This window comes from Herpailurus yagouaroundi, unplaced genomic scaffold (genome assembly GCF_014898765.1).
Source record: "Herpailurus yagouaroundi ecotype Mexico unplaced genomic scaffold, PumYag 29, whole genome shotgun sequence".
Classification (NCBI taxonomy): domain Eukaryota; kingdom Metazoa; phylum Chordata; class Mammalia; order Carnivora; family Felidae; genus Herpailurus; species Herpailurus yagouaroundi.
The window spans coordinates 30921571-30938780 of NW_024412377.1; the positions used below are offsets into that span (position 1 = coordinate 30921571).

General features: G+C 43.3%; 2 long non-coding RNA genes across 5 annotated transcripts in view; one reads left to right on the top strand and one right to left on the bottom strand.

Annotated features, from left to right (window-relative positions):
• The window catches only part of LOC121043830 (uncharacterized), a 235215-nt gene that overhangs the window by 129765 nt on the left and 88240 nt on the right, over positions 1-17210 (bottom strand). For all 4 annotated transcript variants that reach the window (XR_005797020.1, XR_005797019.1, XR_005797022.1 and 1 more), the window contains exons 3-4: positions 16732-16853; positions 879-1049 (exon numbers count right to left, since the gene is read on the bottom strand). This is a non-coding gene — a long non-coding RNA (uncharacterized LOC121043830). The remainder of the gene's footprint in view (positions 1-878; positions 1050-16731; positions 16854-17210) is intronic.
• On the top strand, positions 8728-13958 carry LOC121043853 (uncharacterized). The gene is made up of 3 exons (XR_005797024.1): positions 8728-8848; positions 11006-11100; positions 13537-13958. It is a non-coding gene; the product is annotated as an uncharacterized LOC121043853 (long non-coding RNA).

Genomic DNA, 17210 nt, shown 5'->3' on the forward strand with positions numbered 1-17210 from the left:
ACAAAAACAACCCCCCTGACTAATTTGTTTTGGCACAAAAACTGCCCTTAAGTAACTAAAGCAATTAAATAATTACTGTCTACTCACCTAGCCTGTGCTGCCTAAATCCTTATACTATCTTGGGCATAAGTCTCATCTCCCTAACAAGTTTGTTTGTGGCACCGGCTCGGTTGTCTATTTCTGCTCTATCCTCCAGGGGACCAGCGGTACATACTCAGCAAATTCTTTTCTCACCTGACTGTATGACTTTGGACAAGTCACTCTGAGCCTCAGGCATCTGAAAAGGAGGGAGTGGACATCCTGCTAAGAGGTGGTCTCCATGAGAGAAGGACCTATGTCTGTCTCATCACATTGTATCCCCAGAGCCCAGACCTGTATGAGGCACACGGCAGATACTCAACAAACACCACCGCATGAATGAGCAAATGCACTAGATAGTTCTAAGGCTCCTTTTACATGGACCCCAACTGTTATGTCTCACAATGTTTCAACGGGCCACAGGAGCAGTCCATCAACAGAAGGACAGTAACGTTAGTCACAGCAGATTAGGGTCACAGTTGGAATGAGGCAAAGTAGATCTTGACTATTCCTGTCTGGTCACCTTTCAACCAAAATGGAGTCTGCTGCAGACCAGTCTGCCTTGCTCTGCTGTTTCAATCTTCCTGTCCCAGAATGATCTCCTCCTGGCGCCATCTGAGAAAGCTAACACCCTTCAGAGGAGAGCACAGCAAGCCCTGCTTTGCCAACCTGGCTTATATGAGTGGCCTCCTGTAGCGTTGTTTTCCTGCATTCTCACACTAAGAGACCCCCTCCGCCCCAGGGGTAGTGGACAAGGAGGCAGGAGGGAAAGGAGACCAATAAACCCCTGCCCCACATACCTGGAGGGAAGTGAGGGAACATGGGAGCTTCAGTGCCGTGGCCAGTGGTTAATCGGCAAAGTGACCTGGGTGACATGGTAGGTACAGAGTTTTCTTCCCAACTCTGCCTCGAGCTCTGTGCGACCTCAAGCAATGAATCTCCTCCTCTCTTCGGGACCTCCTTCTCCAGACCTACAGAACAAGGGCAGAAATAGAAGATCTAAGGCAGCAATTCCCAAACTTTTTGGTCTCAGGAACTCTTCAACACTCTTAAAAAGTACCGAACCCCCCAAAAGCTTTTGTTGTATCTATTGGATTATATCTACTGATATTTACTGTAGTAGAAACTGAAACTGGGAAACCTTTAAAACATAAGAATTCTGAAGCACGCATTCTACTTGTCATCAGAGTGAGGATGTCATCTCCCTAAAAGAATTCCGTGATACATTTGAAGGAAACCAGAATATATCACCCCAGGATGTGCCTCTTTGACATAAAGATTGTTTTGAGCCGAAGACAATTAGGAGCAGTAAAGGCAGAAAAAGCTCTCCCTTCTCTGCCTGAAGGCAGGACATATGTTCTCCTTCGCTGAAGACAGACTCCCGTCAGCCCTGAGATGGCATCAGAGGAATCCGCAAACAAACCTTGTTAAACTCACTCTTCCCTTTCCGGTTACTCCCTCACCATTCCCAGCCCTAGCCCAAGCTTCTTTGTTTTGACACATCTTCACAAATGTATCGTTTCTTTGTCTAAAAACTATAAAAGCTGCCTGCGCTGGCCAGTTCGTGGGGTCTTCATTCTCTTACAAAGGCTCCTGTGTACGTGGAACAATTCAGTACACGTGTATACTTTTCTCCTGTTCACCTGTCTTTGTCAGTTTGATTTTCAGATCCACCCAGAGACCTTATGGTCCTCCCCTATACACTTAGGAGAGAATCAACGTTTTAAAAAATCTTAATGTCATTATGGAAGTGGTTTTGACCTCCAGGACCACACATCTCACCTTGAGGACTACACCCCACTTTGATGCCCCCTCATCAGAATGGTGACATTAGCTTTCATTAAGAAAAGAACAGGGGTGCCTGGATGGCTCAGTCGGTTGAGCGGCCAACTTCGGCTCAGGTCATGATCTCGCGGCTCGCGAGTTTGAGCCCTGCGTCAGGCGCTGTGCTGACAGCTTGGAGCCTGCTTCTGATTCTGTGTCTCCCTCTCTCTCTGCCCGTCTCCCACTCATGCTCTGTCTCTCTCTGTCTCAGAAATAAATAGACATTTAAAAAAATTAGAAAAGAGAAAAGAACAGACTGAGGGGCATCTGGGGGGCTCAGTAGGTTGAGTGGAGGGTCATGAACCAGCAGTTTGTGAAATCGAGCCCCAAGGCGGGCTCTGTGCTGACAGCGTGGAGCCTGCTTGGGATTCTCTCTCTCTCTTTCTCTCTCTCTCTCTCTCTCTGCCCCTCCCCTGCTCAAGTTCACATGCTCTCTCTCTCTCAAAATAAATAAATAAACTTAAAAAAAAAAAAAGGAACAGACTGGAAGTTATTAACTCCAAACTGAAGATGCCACCTGACACCTTCATGCCCTCCCATTGGCCTTCACTGCTTGGGACCACACCACCATGGCCTCCTGAGAACTCCTTTCGTTTCACACGTCCTGCCTGTTGTTGCCAGTGGAGCATCTCAGATCGTCCCTCCCTCCTGTCCCGTTCCTGCCAGGCCAGCCCAAGTCAAGGCGCCACGACACAGCTGCCCCTGTGAGAACTGGCGCACTGTGTAGAACAACTTCTGGAGCTCCTGGAAAACTGACTTCTAAAGGGACGGGTGCTTCCTTAGACCCAGGGAACCCAGTGAACTTTCTGCCCAAACTGCCTTTGCAGGCAGACACCCTAAGCAAGAGGCAAGAGTCTGGGGGATGACAGGAGAAGAGGATGAAGGGGACCGAGCAGGCAGCACTAGGATGGTGGGTGAGGTCAGGGAGAGGGGTGAGTGGTCCCCACCAACAGGGTGCCCCCCCCCCCCCGCGGGGCGAGGAAGCCTGCATCGGGTTCTTCGAGTCTCAGGCTAAGAGCATAATCAAGGACTCCCACCCGGTCCCTCGGGCAGATCCAGGGGTCTGATCAGCTGCCTCCTGCTGCCAGCATCCCCCTGCCCACTGGTTTCTGTTGTCGAGCCGTGGCCAGTGCAGAATGAACGGCCCGGCACACCCCTGCTGGGTACACAAGTTCGGTCCCCGGTAGCACCTGCGCACATCTGAGCAAGCGCGCTGGAGGGTCGTGTTCCAGCTCAGGGTCCGTTAGCTTCACACTCCCTTAGGGGCCGGTCACCAACAGCTCAGCAGAGGAGACCCACCAGTGATGAGGACCACAGCCCCACCTGCAGACAAAATCGTGAAGGGGGCCGGCTGCCCCTCTCCACACCTTCCGTTTCTGCGCTCATCTCCCACCACCAAGGGCGGAGAGCTGTAAAGTGCTTTGTTCTGGGACCTCCTAATATTTTGGGAAAAACTATGTATCCTTCTCAGACATTATTTATTATTTAAAACAAAAATTTTTTTTAATGTTTATTTCTGAAAGGGAGAGAGACACAGAGCAGGAGCAGGGGAGGGCAGAGAGAGAGAGAGAGAGACAGACAGACAGAGACAATCTGAAGCAGGCTCCAGGCTCTGAGGTGTCAGCACAGAGCCCGATGTGGGTCTCAAACTCAGGAACGGGGGAGATCATGACCTCAGCCGAAGTAGGACACTTAACCGACTGAGCCACCCAGGCGCCCCTATCCTCCTCAGACATTTTAAAAATCACATATAAAATTTGTATCGCAAGTTTAAGTTATTAAGAAATATGTTAGCTTCTGGCACATTGACTTTTCAAATTGTTAAATCACTCGTTTAATGTACTGAATACCCACCTTCATCTATTGAAAAGACACATGAACAAGCTCTTTTTAACAGCCATAAATTTTCCATCATTTATGATGCCTCCTTGCACTCGTATTTCCAACTATGTGACCCACACAACTTTATCTTAGTAGGATAAGCTTTTACGCTTGAAAATCCTATATAGGTCACCATACCATAATCCTTGGTTATAAAATATGTACATAAGTTAAAATTTTACATATTAAAATTTCCTAGATTATTTGTTATATTTATTATTAATTCAAAATTGAAAAAGTTAAAATTTCCTGTCACCATAAGAATCTACATGTTACTCAATACTATAGATCGATTTGTCATTGCAATTTATATTAGTAAATAATTGGGTAAAATAAAATAACTATCATATACAGTTTTTAAATAATCATCAAGCATAAAAAAGGGAACTAGTCTTTTTTTAAAGATTAGTTTTTGTATTTTGGATGAATATTGCTTATTGCTAGAGTAAGACAATATTTCGTGGAAATTACCAGCAAAAAGAAGAGAAGCTATTAATAGGGCCACTAAATATACAGAAAAGCTGAAACAAGCAGGAGACTTGTACCCAAATTAAAAATGCATATTAGCTCACAATACACAATAATCTTCTGCGTAAAAGTGAAAGAAGATTGTTTTCCCATGCATTGGGGCAAATGATTAAGAAAATACCTCATATAATTTACTTTAACTTGAAGCTATAATCTTAGTCTTTCACCCCCTCCTACTTGAAATCAATCCCCAGTATGTACTAGAGACTCGGACACCAATATTTCAAGTTGATCCTTTATTTGGCGCACTGGAGGGTCTCCACCTAGCAAGATGCAGCATGTGAGAAAGAGGTCCCCTGGGGGCTTCTGCAAAAGGGGAGTTGCGGGGAGAGAATCAGCCTGACACCTCGAATGTACCCGCAAGGACATCAGTTTTAGGGAAAAGCACATATGGAAACCAGGATCTGCAAATCGATTCTACTGAAATTACCCACATCCACGTACTCCTTGATGGAGCTTTGAGTGCTCCCAATGGTGGTTGTTCTGGGGTGCTCTGTCCATCATCTTCCCCTGCCTGCACCCACCCTGATATCCATTTCGTTCAAGCCAAAGATCTAAAGCCCCCATCGGCAAGCCAGCAAGATGTTCTCCTGCAAGTTCCAGTTGCTCATGTCTTCTCCCCCTCCCTTCCCTCAATCTTCCGGACACAGTGGCCACTCCCAGGGACTTGGGGTCGTGGTTTCTGACTGTTGCACAGTAAGAGGTACCTGCTGATGAGCTGACATACTAACTTGCAATCCATAGGGAGATGATTTCTAAAGGCTTTGCCTCTGGTGGGTGACATAAGTGAGGATGTGCCTATCTTCCTATGTCCTGCATTTTTCCCTTCTCCTTCCTCACCTCCTGGACACTCTGCAGTATCTTGGCGTTTCTAGACACAGTAAGCTGCAAATGCCTAACACACCCACCAGAAATGCAAATATAACCTCAATTTGCTGGACAGACTCAACCATGGGCCCCTAGCTCAGAAGGCTCCCAGAAGCCCAGTTTCTGGAGGGAGTGACATAGGAGGGTGGGATGGGCTTTCTCAAACGTGGTTGTGATAGAAGAGCAGAATCAGAGGGTGCTAGATACCTCAGTGAGTGAGCGGCTGAACAAGAGAACCTAAGAACCCTGCTGGTGTCCCCATTGCCCGTCCTCTCCCTGCACCATTCCTGTCACTGGAGGAGTGCCACAGCAGAGCAGAAGAACAGGACTGAGAATGGGGGCAGGAGGAAGGTGGTGACTCCTAATTTCGAGTTCTATCTTCCTGGATGAAGGGAGAGGGAAAGAACTGGCCTTAGGCCACATCTCTAAGCAAAACAGGATTTCCTGCACATCCTGTCGTCTTTTTTCTGAAACCCCTCCAATAGTGCCTCCCACACGGTTTCTTCCCTTCCCCACCCAGCTCCCTGGCAGGTATTTTTAGGCTGAGGGGCTCTCTCGGTGGTAACCGCTGAAGAGGAATGCCCAAGCACCTGCATCCCCTGCGGTTTCCTGGACTCAGAAATCCAGGGGTTCCTCCTCCTTCCAGCCTCAGCCGGACAACCCAAGAGCCGTCAAGAACTTTCTAGAGGTGGATCACTGAATCCAGATGAGTGATCTATTGAATACTTGTGTAGCTATAAAATAAGAATGCATTCATTTAGAGTTTTGTCCAGTTGCAGTGTGTAGCCTGAGTAAGAAGGCCATTAGCCATACGTTATTACAGCACGGTCTGCTTAAAATGTTTAGTGACTTCTGGGGAGAAGCAAGACATTCCTGTGTAATAGGTATGATGTTACTACTATTATCCTCATTTTACACATGAGAAATCAGTAGTTTGCCCAAACCCACACAGTCAATACCTGATAGAGAGGAAATGTGAACTCGGGTGCTCCTTTTACCTGATTCCAAGGCCACGCTTGTTCTTGGCTCCACACTGCCTTTCAGCTTCCTAGCCTAGGCCCTCAACAAGCCTCTCCCACCTTTCATACCTTTTACTTCTACCCCTTCTCAAATGGTAAGAGCCAAAACACACAATAATTAACGTGACGAGTAGCACCTAACAAGAGACATTATCAACACCTCCTGAATTTCAGCCCTATACACCCATGCAAATTCCGCCCCCACCCCAAGGATGCCTGCCACCCTACCTGGGTTTATACTGTCCTCTTGATCTTGACATCTATCCCTACCTTACTTTCTGCTCCTCCTTATGACCCCATTGCTTCCCCCATGGGAGGAAAGTGTTCTCCCCAACCAAACTTTGTCTCCTTAGAGCTCTGTTTCATATCAAGGTAGGATCTAAAAGCAGATAATGTAGGGGCACCTGGGTGGCTCAGCCGGTTAAGCATCTGACTTCAGTTCAGGTCGTGATCTCACAGTTCGTGGGTTCAAGCCCTGTGTCAGGCTCTGTGCTGACAGTTTGGAGCCTGCTTCTGATTCTGTCTCTCCCTCTCTCTCTGTCCCTCCCCTGCCTGCAGTCTGCCTCTCTCTCTCTCTCTCAAAAATAAACATTAAAAAACATTTTTTTAAAGCAGATAATGTAGATGATTCTTGGTAAGAAGGTAGAATCTCTATTAGCACAATAACACACTGGGGTAATGCTATTTGTCCATATTGGCAAGAGGAAGTTAAAGATTTTTAAGAAAATATTTGGTCAGATGGTTGTTGAATGAATGAATGATACACTCTGAAGCTAGACCAGGAAAGATGCTTTTCCATGCCAATGCCTCAGTACAAGCAGAAACCAAAGTAGAAGGGCCCAGAGGGAGGGCAGAGGGGGGAAAAAGCAAAAAAAAAAAAAAAGACTCTGGAAGAGGAACCCAGAAAGAGGGCAGGAGTATTTTTGAGCCCCATCTGAGGTAACTGATCACAGACTGACAGGTATCCCCAGGGCAGAGTCAAGGGCTACTTTGAGCCACTCTACTCTTGCCTGTTGGTGCTTGATACAGGTTTTCTGTCTGTACATGGGGTCGCTTCCACACTTCAACAGGTCAAGGGATAATTAAAAGGTTACATGTAGGGGCGCCTGGGTAGCTCAGTGGGTTAAGTGTCTGACTCTTGATTTCCCCTCAGGTCATGATCTCATGGTCATGAGATTGAGTCCCACATTGGGCTCCACGCTGTGTAGAGCCTGCTTAAGATTCTTTCGCCCTCTCCCTCTGCCCCTCCCACGCTCGCTCTTTCTCTTTCTTTCTTTCTTTCTCTCTCACTCAAAAAAACAAAACAAAAAAAAGCCAAAGCACAAAGTTACACTTACGTGTGTGTGTTTCACCTACAAAGTGAAAAACTTCTTGAGAGCAGAATCCTGGTCTGATTCATCCTGAGTTTCCCATAGATCTGACCCCACGTTACGTGACATAGTGCCTTGTAGGTAGCAGGCGCTCGATACATATTACAGATTTGTGACTAAAAGAGTGCATATGCCCCTTTTATGAAACAGACGGTTACATTTTGATTACCACACACCATCCTCCAATTTGTCATACACTTAACGTTTCCCTGATATACAGCTTCAAGCCACATGCAGCGATTTTCAGGAATATATTCTTTGATAACTCTGCTCTATCTCTCAAGCAGATCTGTGGACTCAACACAACACAACCAAACAAAACATCATATGATGAAGTTCCAAGTGTTCTTATCCTAGTGCTGTATAGTTTGTTTACCAACTAGAAGAACATGAAAGCCGACTGTGTAAATAGACACTGGATAAATTTTTGAGCAAACTGTGTTCACCAAATTTAGGAACCTTGATTCCCTAAAAACAGGATAGTTGAGAGTACGGATTCCTAAACTGAGATAAGGAAAATGTGGAAGGGTAGATAGGTAGAGGGTGCTGGCCACTGAAAAACATAAGGTGCTATGCCTACTCTTCATACATTTGTAATCCCTTTGAGTCAACTACACATATAGAGATGATAACAAGACCCGTCTTGGTGTCTCGGTTCAAATGAGTACTAAGTTCTTGGGCTGGTTAGGGAAAGCTGCTGGAGGAGCTGAGATGTGAGCAGGACCCTGAAAAATGATGAGAATCTGGGGTCCATTTGAAAGGTCCATTAGAGAAGGCTAAGACTTCAGCCTGGGAAGGGGCCGGGACCAGACAGAATCCGACTTCCCACGCGTGGCATCTTCGCACCCCCACACAGCCATCTCTGGGCCAGCCTGAGTCCTGGGACTCTTCCCGCGTTTCCTCCTCCTGCTGAACTACACCGTCTCTGCCCCCCAGAGCTGTGACTCTCTCAGCCCAGATGGTGGAGGGGGACATTTGCTGTGTGTGGCAGAAGCTGCTGGTCAACACGATAGCTCTTGTCCCTCTGTTTTCCTTAGAAATAAAACTAAGTGCTGACCAATGCGATATACACAGGAGTGGTGTGCACCTTCTAGAAAATGTCCTTCAAGGGAAGTGGCTTATCCCACCCCACCCCCATCTCCTTCCTGCCAACGGGAATGCAAATCATGCGGTAAGAGCTCATCCTGAGGAATGCAGAGCAGTAAGATCTACTGAGCCCCGGTCCCTGACAGCTTGGAGCGCCAGGCAGCACTGGTCTGCCCCCGGACTTCTGTCATGTGGGTAAGAAAAAAGCCACTGTTAAATTTTCTATTGTTCAAAATTTTTTTTGTTTTTGTCTTCAGCCAAACTTAACGTTAATTTTACACTCTACAATTGGAGGACACAACACACACACACAGAGATTAGTTCCAGTAATTTAACAAAAGGAAAGACGGTTGTCTACTTAGAAGTTAAAGAAATAGAAATTAAAGACATGAGATGCCATTTTGTCTGCTAAATTCTAAAAAAAAAAGAAAACCAATAAAAATGATAATAAGTCTTCGGGGAAACAAGTAAGCTAATGACAGTGTAATAAACTGGTACAATTCTTCTAGAAAACAATGGCCACTTCAGATATGTTTTTATACCACTACCCAGTGGTCCAATTCCTAAAAGGCTGGAAAATGCATCACAATCAATTAACCCGAGAGTAAAAAATGTATAGGGGCACCTGGGTGGCTCACTTGGTTAAGCCTCTAACTTGATTTTGGCACAGGTCACAATCTCACAGTTCATGAGTTCGAGCCCCAAATTGGGCTCTGTGTTGACAGCGTGGAGCCCGCTTGGGGTTCTCTCTCTCCCCTCTCTCTTTGCCTCTACCCTGCTCATGTTCTCTCCTCCTCAAAATAAATAAATAAACTTAAAAACTGTTTTTAAAAGGTAAAAATGTAGAAAAACGATGACAGCAGAGCTATTTTAACAGCAGAAAACCCAAACTGCCCAAATAAGATGCTACAGGGAAATGGTAAAGGATGACATACTAATTTGATGGAGAACCATCCAGCCATTTAAAATAATATATGACAAATACCATGCAATAACTTGAAAACATACAATATCTTACGTTAAAAAATACTTCAGGAAACCGAATAAACGTTAGGACCACAGCTGCCAAATTGTGGCCGCTTCCCCAGTCCTGTGCCTTTAATCAGGTTCAACTTATCTCTCTCTACAGTGTCCAGTGAGAACTGTATGTCCCGGATCCGTTCCTTGCAAATTCCTGGTCTTTTTCTATGTTGCTACCCTTGCAGAAACAATCCCTTCCTATTCTTTTGTTTTGTTTTGAAACTTATTTGTTCTTGAATTTTGAGTTTCGGGTTTTACAAGATGGTTTCCAGGGGAACATCTCAGGTAGACAAAAGAACTTCTAACAGTCTTAGTGGGATTGCTTCACAGCAGCCAGACATGCCCAAAGAAGAGAGACGCCAGTCTCAAAAAGAATTTATGGATGTGGTTTTGGAGCATGTAGTCAACTGAAGTGACAATAATGGAACATGTACGGCATTTTAAAGAGAGTTGTACTGAAAAAAGAGACAATACATTCTGGAAAATCTAAGACGACAATAAACAGATCGGTGGTTGCCAGGGTTTGGTGGGGATGAATAGGCAAAACACAGAGATTCTTCAGGGAGCTTAAAATACTCTGTCTGCGCCTATAATGATGGTATGTATCATTATACATTTGCCCCAAACCAGAGAATGTACAACATTGAGACTGAACCGTAACGTAAACTATGGACCTTGGACGATTATGATGTGTCAATGCAGGTTCATCAGTAGTAACACATGTACTACTCTGGTGGAGGATGTTGACAACAGAAGGGCTGTGCATGTGTAGAGGAAAAGGGTTGATGAGAAATTTCTGTACTTTCCCCTCAATTTTGCTGTGAACCCAAAACAATTCTAAAAAAAAAAAATAAACTCTTAATTAAAAGCAAACAAACTACAACAACGAAATATATAGCCAGCTTGGAGTAAAACAGCTAAAATTTCACAAACTGCAAAATGGTCTTTGAGGGCCCCCAATCTTTTTTGTTTTTGTTTTTGTTTTGTTTAGTAAGAGTTGTCTCAGAAAGCTACTCAGAAGCCAACACAGACTATTTCTTAAGCAAAAGAGGAAGGCAAAGCCAAGAAACAGGATGGAGACACCAAAAGCGATGGGGAATAATGGATCAGGAAGGGACTCCCAGGGACAGGACTGGGTCCTGCTCTCAGAACAGAAAGACCTGGCAACACGTGCCTGGCGGGATTCCAGAATTCTTATGAATTCTGTGCCTGCTGTGTATCTTCCCTTAATTCCCTTTTTGAAGGGAAGTATTTACTGCAATTGTCCTGGCCCTATCTTTCATTGTTTGTTGAGTGTTCGCAGAGCATGTAATTTGTCTCTTCCACTTACAGGTTTCTGAATCCAAAGGAACCACAGCCAAGGAATTCACCCTCATTTGGACTTGATAGAAATCACAGGACTCAGGCCTTGGAGCCTAATGCTACAGGTAAATGAGATTTGTAGGGGTGCTCAGAGGGAGGGAGTATATTTTGCATATGACAGGAGAATGAATAATTGGAATTAGGAAAAAGGTTGTGGTCTACTTTTGTAGTAGTGGGCACCAGTGATTCATGCCTTTAGGTAGCCACTTCCCATATTGACTCTGGGCTTGGCCGTGTGACTTACTTTGGTCTGTGGGACACAAACAGAGATAATGCAAGCAGAGGCTTGAAGAAACACTTGCTCAGTGGGGCTTGCCCTTTCTTGCTCTTTCCATGGAGGCCTTCCACTACCATACAGAGAAGCCCAGAGACCTAGTGGAGAATGAGAGATCACGTGGAGACAGGCCTCAAGCTGTCCCACGTGAGACATTCCAGGTGAGGTCTCAAAGATGAGAATGAGTCCCATTCTGGCCCAGCTGGTCCAGACTAGAAGAAACATCCAGCTATCCTATAGAATTATGGTAGTGGTATTAAGCCATCAAGTTTTAAGGTGGCTTTTTAACCAGCAGATACAGCGAAACTCAAATAGGGGCAAATCTAGCTTATGGAAGGTGGGAGAGGTGACTTTGAAGCAGAGAAATCTCTGGGAAGAACAGGCCTACGTGTGTGGGCAGTTTCCCAAGACAAACTAATGCAGATTCACAGGGGGAGGCCATAACGATGGTTAATGAGGGGCCAAGAAGAAGAAAGTGCCAGAAGTTAAGTCTAATAATGGGAAAAGTGAAGATGAAAACTGGAGGATGAGCAGTACTTTTGGAAGTTTGTGGGATTAAGAAGAAGCAAAGTAGTGGGAGAAATGAATGGGTCAGAACAAGTCAATTCAGAAATAAAGCTTTGAACCCAGAGTTCTAGGTCTTCTTTCAATGGAGCAGCTAACAGCTAATTCGTGTGGTGTGCAGTAAACACTGAATCAGAATATGTGAGGGTGTGACCCTGGAATCTGCATGCTTAACAAGCTCCCCAGGACATGTTAATGTATACTTTCTTCTCAGTGAGCTGCCCTACATATGAAGGAGTATTGAAAGGGGTAAACTCTGTCAAGTTACCAAAGTTCTAGAATACCCTTTCCCTAGGACAACAGGTCCTCACTCCCCTCAAACACAACCATGGAAGATCAGTAGTTCTCAAAACAAGATCAGTAGTTCTCAAAACAAGATCAGTAGTGCTCAAAACAAGATCAGTGGTTGAGAACAAGTGGTTCTCAAGACATTAGAATCACCTGGGAAACCCAGAAAAAGAAAGAAAGAAAAAGAAACTCTATGTCCTACTGCACAAGAATTCAATCTGAATCTCTGAGAGTAGCATCTAAACATCAGTACTTTAAAAACATCCCAGGTGATTGGATTATGGGGTGGAGGAAGACTCTGGAAGAGATGATGTAATCTCTAAACCAAGAATCCATCAGGTTTCTGAGAAATGAGTAATAAATGCAAAATCTCTCTGAACCTCCTCATTTTCATGTATTTGGCGATTGATCTAAACTGCCATTAACTCAAAGAGCAGTGTTCAGAATTTGGTGACTAATGGCTATTTCTGAGTCAAAAATGAAATAGCATTTATTTTCATCATGTAATAAAAGTCAGGCAAACATTAACTCAGACCCAATGAATCAGCAAACGTGATTATTCAAACAGCCTGAAGTCAAGTTATCTATGAAAATATATTTTTGCTTAATTTGTTACACAAAACTTCAAGATTTTGGTAGAAATGTTTAAACTACTACTACTAAAAAAACAAAAAAGAAAAAAGAAAAAACGGAATCTAAATGAATAAATGAATAGAACTAGCCTGATGTCTGAGACAACAAAGAGTAGTTGGGAGCTATGACAAATCAAATTTTCAGGGATGAGAAGATTTTTGTGCCAGTCAAACCTAAAAGGATTGGAGCCCAATTCAGCTGACAGGCTGCTGGTCTAGGGGCCTCTGAGTCATAACAGAAACTATTAGGATATAGACAAGAACATAAGTATGAAACTGTGATAGTTAAGGGATCAGGAAAGATTTTAAAGAAGTGGGGACCGTGGAAACATTTTAAAGGCTGAGGATTTTTTCAAGTTTTAAAATGTAATTTAAAGAGTGTTAAACTTTTCATTTTGAAGTGATTTCATGTGCAAGTATGTTATAAATTTAGTACAAAGACTTCCTGTATATTCTTTACCCAGGTTCTCCAGATGTTAACATCCAACATAACTTCTGTACAAAGATCAATATCAGGAAGTTTACTACAATACTGTTATTAATCTACAGACCTTATTTGAATATCACCGACTGTTCCACTAATGTCTTTCTTTTCTTCTTTCTTTCTTTCTTTCTTTCTTTCTTTCTTTCTTTCTTTATCTCTTTTCTTTTCCTTCTTTCCTTTCTTTTTTCCTTCCTTGTTTCCTTTCTCTCTCTCTCTCTCTCTCTCTCTCTCTCTCTCTCTCTCTCTCTCTTTCTTTCAGGTTCAAGACCTAATCCAGGATCACACTTTGCATTTGGTTATTGTGTCTCCTTGGTTTCCTTTAATCTGGCATAGTTTCTCTTTGTCTTTCATTGCCTTTCATGATCTTGACATTTTTAAAGAGTGCTGGTCAATTATTTTATAGAATGGCCCTCAGTTTGGATTCGCCTGATGTTTGCTCATGATTTAAATTCAGTTTATATATTTTTGGAACAAATAACACAGAGTGATGCTGTATCTATCTGAGTGTGTTCTAACCAGAGACATATGATAGTGACTTGGACCATTACAGTAAGGAAAATTAAATCACTAAATGAAGCTGGGGCTTGTCATGTTTCTCTATTATAAGCTTACTATTTTTCCCATTGTAATTAATCATAAGCTTTTGGGAAGATACTTTGACATTATGTAAATATCCTATTCCTCATAGTTCTGTTTACTAATGTTAGCATTTATTAATGACTTATGTCTGAAACAATTACTACTGTGGTGTTTGCCAAATGGTGATTTTCTTTTTTTTCTTTAATTTTTTTTAATGTGTATTTATTTTTGAGACAGAGAAAGACAGAGCATGAATGGGGGAGGGTCAGAGAGAGAGGGAGACACAGAATCTGAAACAGGCTCTGGACTCTGAGCTGTCAGCACAGAGTCCGAATGTGGGGCTCGAACTCACGGACCGCGAGATCATGACCTGAGCCAAAGTTGGACGCTGAACCGACTGAGCCACCCAGGCGCCCCCAAATAGTGATTTTCTAATTTCATTACTCTTTCTATGTTTATTAGTGGAATTCTATTTACTTTTCTTCTCTCTCATTTGTTTGTTTGTATATGTAAGTATAGTTTCTGGATTCTCACTTTATTCTATGGGTTATAATCTATTATTAGCATTATTTGTTGTTCAAGTTGTCCCAGATTTGATCATTAGGTACCCCTTCAAGTAGGCTCCTATGTCCTTTTGACATATCCCCATCGTTTCTGTTTTAGTACTTCCTTACTTCTGGCAGCACAAGACACCGCATGCCCATCCTGCATTTTCTCCGCCTCAGACCTAGAACCAGCCATTTCTCCAAGGAACCCTAGTAATTTCCGTTAGAGAATGGTAACCAGAAACCATGATCTGGGCAAGTAGTGTGCCCATTGGTACTGAGTGTCATGGCTTCTAGGCTTTCTCTGCAGATAGATATCTCGGTCTATTGTCATATGCATCTACATATTAAAAATTACAAGTTCATGGTGATGATCTCCAATTTGATTCCAACATGACCAAGTTCATTCTAGCCTTCCCCTTTTCCTTATTTATAACTCCTTTCCCTGACCGTGAGAAGCTTGGCTCTCATTCTCCATACCATTTTAAATTATTTGCTCAATCCTAGTTTACACGTTAGGTGGTTTTAGACAGTCTACTCTTTTTACTCCACAACACCTATATACATCTATCTTCCCATACATGCATTTTTAAAAGCATCCATCCACATCTGCATAAAGTACAATCATTCCATCCCCCAAAATAGACAATCCAAGTATCATCCATTACTGCATCTAGTTCCAAGTCCAGGACTTCTTTCAGTCTGGATGTCGCTCTTCATGGTTGGTTAAAGCATGCATAAGACAGATTTATCAATCACCAACAAATCCAGTACATAACAGCAGAGAAAGACCAGGGATGACCACAATGGAAGACATCTCCATTATAAAAGAGGAGAAGTGGGAAAACATACACACACATGAACACAGACACATCCTGAACAACAATACACATAAAACATAATTCTCCTGGGGTGACTATGTGACTTGAAGGTGAACATGACTTAAATTGTCTAATCAGGGTGAGTCTCAGAACTCTGGCTTAGAAATGCTGTACAAAGGATTTGCTTTTTTCTTCTCAGCCTCATCGTCTGAAAATGCTCTGACAGTAGAGGAATAGATTAATCAATTTGGCAGCCTCTGGTTTTCTTCTCCTGGAGGCTTTTTGTTCACGGAAATAGCTAGAGATGTTTCCCTTTCTAGGAGCTACATAATTTTAGCATCCTCTTTTCTGTGTGTAACTTCAAAGAGCCTGAGAGTGTCTTAGGAGTTGAACAGTCATGGACTGTGGTTGTCCAGGATTGGGATTTCTTTGGCAATATAACTCCTTTACAAACTTAGTTATCATCAAGAGATTTTGACATAGGCTAAGAACCATAAACAGACAGCCTGCCTCTAGTCATTGTATTTAAGTCTAGGACTTTAGACTGTCTAACAATAAGCCTTTGTTGTATGACCACCCCCTAAAGCCTTAGTGTAATGGCTGCTACTTTTGGGTTGACTTCTGCTTCTGGACAGTTTCTGACCATAACTTGCTGTGGAATGATTTGTTCCATCATAGCTGCTCTTATTTGCCTTGTCAGGTGAATACTGTTTTGTAGGAAGCTTTGGGGAGTGGTCTAAAGAGTCAGGCTTGTCTTTTGCCCTAGTCTTACCTCCTATCTTTACTTCACTTGGAGTAGAGTATTTGGTCTTTGCAACGCTGCTAGATTTCAGTCATCTTGATTTCAGCCCATACCCAAAAAGAGAATTTCTAAGCAAAATCATATACCCTTCCTTCTCTGCCTTCAGATGGGTCACTTCATCTTAAGGTCATTTCTTTATTTTTTATTACGTTATTTATTTATTTATTTTTAGAGGGGGAGAGGGAGAGTGAGTGAGCATGCAAGCAGGGGAGAGGGGTAGAGGGAGAGAGAGAGAAAGAGAGAGAGGGAGAGAGAGAATCTTAAGTAGGCTACACGCTCAGCACAGAGCCCAATGCTGGGTTCAATCCCATGACCCTGGGATCATGACCTGAGCCAAAATCAAGAGTCAGACTCTCACCCAACTGAGCCACTCAGGTGACACGTCAGATTTTTCTTTATTGTAGGACCTTTCTGTAATCAAAAACCCTGGATATTTCCTACTATTTCCCCTTATGTGCCTTGAAGCTTCAGGCCTGACTCTCAACAGGTCACTGCTGCTCACCTCATCACCTCTGCTCAGCCAAATCCACATTTTAGGGTTTGTATTTTACTGTACCCCACTCCTGGAACCAAATTTCTGTATCAGTTATGAATTCTCTGGTGCAAGAAACAGAAGAGTTTGCTCAAATCAGCATAAGCAATGAAGGGATCTATTAGCTTTTATAAATTGAAATTCGGTGATGAGGCAAACCTCAGAGTCAGCTCACCTCAGACTGGGATCCACTTAGCTGCACACTTCTCTTCGCATTGGCTTCCTCCTTGAGCTCTTTTCATCCTAGCAGCAAAATGGCCCCAGTAGTTCTTGTCTTTCCATCTTTATCCTCTGTTTCTGAGAGGAAAAGCAATTAAAACAGCTTTGGTACCATGACTGCATGCCAGAGCCCCAAGATCAGCGCTGATTGGACTGTTGAGATTACATGGCTACCTCTAAACCAATAGGAGTTTAGTATATTTGGCCTAAGCCAACCAGTGCCCATCTCACGGGTGGTGCGTGACAACCGTAGAAACCTAATTGAAAACAGTAGGCCATTAGCAAGGGGAAAGTGGATTCTGGGTAGGCAACTAATAATAATCCATTTCCAAGCCTTTCAAAATAAATTTGTTACCAGGCCTTTAAAAAATAACTTCACGTTATCTTTTTTTTTTTTTTAATAAAATTAATCTGTATCTGAAATGATGTCTTTCT